This window comes from Arvicanthis niloticus, chromosome X, assembly GCF_011762505.2.
Source record: "Arvicanthis niloticus isolate mArvNil1 chromosome X, mArvNil1.pat.X, whole genome shotgun sequence".
NCBI lineage: Eukaryota > Metazoa > Chordata > Mammalia > Rodentia > Muridae > Arvicanthis > Arvicanthis niloticus.
In genome coordinates this window covers 75,758,470-75,763,289 of record NC_047679.1, presented here as the reverse complement: position 1 = coordinate 75,763,289, position 4,820 = coordinate 75,758,470, and the positions used below count along the sequence as shown (strand labels likewise).

At 37.7% G+C, this 4,820-nt stretch overlaps 1 pseudogene; it reads right to left on the bottom strand.

Annotated features, from left to right (window-relative positions):
• Positions 1–1,169: 1,169 nt before the first annotated feature.
• Positions 1,170–2,483, bottom strand: LOC117694529 (low molecular weight phosphotyrosine protein phosphatase pseudogene; annotated as a pseudogene).
• Between the last annotated feature and the right edge of the window lie 2,337 nt (positions 2,484–4,820).

The window sequence follows — 4,820 nt, the reverse complement described above, 5'->3', positions numbered from 1 at the left end:
AGTACCGCTTTGCATATGCTACATTTATGTCTCAAACATCAACTCTAAGTCTTCCTCTCTCTGCTACATGGCACAGGCTTCCTCATCATTGGGGGACCAGTCCCTCACTGGTCTAGTAGACCAGTAAGAAGCTGAGCTCCTTAATGGTCATCTCAAATAGTTAACAGATGGAAGCAGAAATTGTCAGTTTTCATAAACATCAGGTTTGAAGCTCATGTAGCACCACTTCAATCCTACTTCTATTGGCCAAAGCAATTCTAATCCATCCTACATAGGGAATTAAAATAGATCCCTTAATGGGAAGGGTGTCAAAGTATTCAAATTGTATTCTCACATTATCTACATCCCTGAAAGTTTAGTTCAGGGTGATTTTTATTATTTGTTGCAACAGTTTTCTAATTTTATCCATGAAAAATTATTCTTTATTGAATTTCTTTAAGAGTTTCTTAATAAAATAATTAAAATATCAATTATTTCCTTAGCTATATTTCTTAATTATATCTTTCTTAACTTGTAAATGAATATCAGCTAATACTTCATGATTTATATATGTTATTACTGAGAGATTTATTGCATGATGGCAAGAACCCGTTGCTTATTATAACTTAATGTTTTACTAAAATATAGCTTCTTGTTTGTTAGTTTTTGATATTTGTTTTCTATCATTGTTGTTTTTGTTTTTTTCCTTTGAGACATGATTTCTCTGTGCAGCTTTGGCTGTCCTAGAACTCACACTGTAGTTCAGATTAACTTCAAACTCAGAGGTCTGTCTGCTTCTGCCTCTTTAGTAGCAAGATTAATGTTATGTGCCATCACCTCCAGTCATAGGGATTTTTTTTCCTATGAGTGAAATATTTGAACAGATTTGCTAATTATGTTGTTCAAATAATCTGTATCCCTAATGTATATGTTGTTTACTTTTTAACATTCTAAGTAGTAATGAAAAGGTTAGCTAAAAATCGTCTGTAACAATTACGTTTTCTTATGAGTACATCTTACAATTTTGCATATAATTTTAGGTTGTTATGGGAACATATATATTTATATATATTTACATTTTTACATCTTTTTTTTTGCATTTCAATTGTATTTGGTAACTTCCCAGTTGAATTCACATCCCTTTCTGACACACATCTATATAAATTTAAGGTCTCTTTTCTGAAAATACACTAAAATTACTCATGCTTGCCTGTAACTGTAAACTGTTGATGAAAGAACGCTTACAAACACATACCACTATTTAAGCACACTTACTTTTTTTTTTTTAAGGAAGCAAAGTAGCTCAAATAGGAACAAAGCTCAAGAAACTAGACAAAAACCAAGCAAGACTAAAGCTGTTAACGTCACCAATCTGTTGCTCCCATCTGTTACTATTTCTGTTTTAGACAGGGTGTCACTGTACAGCACAGGACAGCCTGCTGGAGTTCCTGGCCTGTCATCATATCCAGTTTCCCTTCTCTCAAACACCTGAATACCCTCAGTGTGTCTGGGTTCAAATCTTCCAGTGTTAAATGGAAGGCTGCCATGGATGGAGATACTGTCACAGTAAGAGTCTAGAATAGACTCTTAATAAGGCAGGCAAACAGCACACCACGTGCTGGCCACGCACACACTCCAGACAGACCAGACTACCCTGGTTTGCTGGGCTCAGAGGTTGACCTGGACCTTGTAGGTTATTCTTACTTTATTGGGTTTTCTTTTGTTCCATATTTGCTTGTTCCAGTATTTGTTTGTTCCACTATTTTGTAATTACGGCAAGGTCAGAGGTTTAGTTAGTCTAATGCTTAGCCATACCTCAAACTGTCTCACTCAAATGTTTTTATCCTTCTGAACATATGCCTAATTTCCACCTACAGTTATCTTAAAATATACAGTAAGTCAGCTGAAGAGAGGTGGGACATGGGGCTAAGGACTGCCACCACCCTTGGGCATAGCACTGATGAGTCAGTGGCTCGCTCAACGATGGTGGTCGGGACCAGCTAGTAAGTCTTCTCCAGGAAGGCCTTGCAGCACCTAAGGCATTGCTGGTACACTACCTCGAAGTCAGAGTCATTGCCATAATAAGGATCTTCAATAATGAGTTGTTTCTGTGGATCATAGCTTCCAAGTAGCTCAATTTTAGCTTTGCAGTTTTTAACTTGATTACTTTTTCTATTCAAATCTCTCAGATTGCTTTCATCCATACATAGTATATAATCGAATGTCGCAAAGTCTTCTTTTGTAATCTGTCTTGCCTTATGGGCTGTGCTAATGCCATGATTTCTTAGGCAGCTGACAGTTCTTGGATCTGGGGGCCGGCCCACATTCCAGTTGGAAACGGCGCTGCTGTCAATGGCCCAATTATCTGAAACCTTTTCATCAGTTACCAATTTTCTGAACACTGCTTCTGCAATGGGTGACCGGCAAATGTTACCGAGACACACGAACAGCACTGACTTGGACCCAACCTCTGCCATGTTTTGGTGCCGACCCTGGCGCCCAGAAACCGCATCTTACATCTTCTTGATGAAAATTGAACCTTTGTTATTATGTTATTACTCTGGCCTGTTAATATATAATTTATTGTTATCATTGTAACAATCTAGTTTTTTTATCATATTTATTATAGTTTTCTTGCAGTTTTACCATTAATTAATTAATTTTATATTCCTATTGCAACACTGTTTCTTCTCAGATCCCCTGACATGACTTCTTCCCCCAAACCCTGTCCCCTTCACTCTGAGAAGTAGGAGGTCTCCTCCAGGCAAACTAACCTACCATGGCACCTCTAGTCACTGCAGGATTAGGTACATCCTCTCCCACTTTGGCCAGTCAAAACAGCCCAGTTAGTATAGCAGGATCCACAGGCAGGCAACAGAGTCATGGGAACCAGCATGAAGATCAAGCTACACATCTGCTACATTTGTGTGGGTAGCCTACATCCAACCTGTGTCTGTTCTTTGATGGCTCAGTCTCTAATAGCCCACAAGGGTCCAGGTTAGTTGTCTCTGTTGGTGTTCTGATGGAGTCCCTATCCCTTTCAAGGTCTCTAACCCTCTCTCCAACTCTTCTATAAGAGTCCCTGAGCTCCATCCAATATTTGTCTGTGGGTCTCTGCATCTGTTTTAGTCAGTTGCTCTCTGGGGTTTCTCTTAGGACATTTATGCTAGGCTCCTATCTGCAAGTGTAACAGAGTATCTATCATTAATAGTATCAGGGATTGGGGTTTCCCACCAGATGTGTCTCACATTGGGCCAGATATTGTTTGGCCATTCCATCAACCTTTGTCCCTGAACTTCTTGTGGGCAGAGACATACAAATTTCTGCTTGAAAATTTTGTGGGTAGGTTGGTAATTATTTCCTGTTGTCTACTCCTCTTGGGTGTATTTGCTTCTTTTTGTTCTAGAGCTTTCAGGTGTGCTGTCAATTTGCTCATGTATGCTCTCTCCAGTTATTTGTAGGCACTTTGAGCTATGAGTTTTCCTCTTAGTACTGCTTTCATTGTGTCCCATAAGTTTTGGTATGACAAGGCTTCATTTTCACTAAGTTCTAAAAAGTCTTTAATTTGTTTCTTTATTTCTTCCATTGACTTGGTCAAAGTGTTGTTCAGTTTCCACATGTATGTGGGCTTTCCATTATTTTTGTCATTATTAAAGATCAGCCTTAGTCCGTGGTGATCTGAAAGGATGCAAAGAGTTATTTCAATCTTTTTGTGTCTGTTGAGGCCTGTTTTGTGACCAATTGTATGGTCTATTTTGGAGAAGGTACCATGAGGTACTGAGAAGAAGGTATATTCTTTTGTTTTAGGATGAAATGTTCTATAGATATCTGTTAAATCCATTTGGTTCATAACTTTTGTTAGTTTCTCTATGTCTCTGTTTAGTTTCTGTTTCCATGATCTGTCCATTTTTGAGAGTGGGGTATTGAAGTCCCCCACTATTATTGTGTGAGCTGCAATAAGAGCTTTGAGCTTTTTAGTAAAGTTACTTTTACGAATGTGGGTGCCCTTGCATTAGAATCATAGATGTTCATAATTGAGAATTTATCTTGGTAGATTTTTCTTTTGATGAGAATGAAGTCTCCTTCCTTTCTATTTATTTATTTATGATAACTTTTGGTTGAAAGTCGATGATATTTGAAATTAGAATGGCTACTCCAACATTTTTCTTTGGACCATTTGCTTGGAAATTTTTTTTCTAGCCTTTTACACTGAGGTATTGTCTGTCTTTTTCACTGAGCTGTGTTACCTTTATTCAGTAAAATGCTAGGTCCTGTTTATATACCCAGTCTATTAGTTTATGTCTTTTTGTGGGGAATTGATGCATTGATGTCAAGAGATAGTAAGGAAAAGTCATTGTTGCTTCCTCTTATTTTTTATTGTTAGAGGTGAAATTCTGTTTGTGTGGCTATCTTCTTTTGGGTTTGTTGATAGCAGATTACTTTCTTGCTTTTTCTAGGGTGTAGTTTCCCTCCTTGTGTTAAAGTTTTCTATCTACTATACTTTGTAGGGCTGGATTTGTGGAAACATATTGTGTAAATTTGGTTTTGTCGTGGAATATCTTGGTTTTTTCATCTATGGTAATTGAGAGTTTTGTTGGGTATAGTACCCTGGGCTGGCATTTGTGTTCTCTTAGGGTCTGTATTACATCTGCTCAGCATCTTCTGGATTTCATAGTCTCTGGTGAGAAGTCTGGTGCAATTCTGATAGGTTTGCCTTTATATGTTACTTGACCTTTTCCCCTTACTGCTCTTAATATTCTTTCTTTGTTTTATGCATTTTGTGTTTTGATTATTATGTGATGGGAGGAATTTCTTTTCTGGTCCAGTCTATTTGGAGTTCT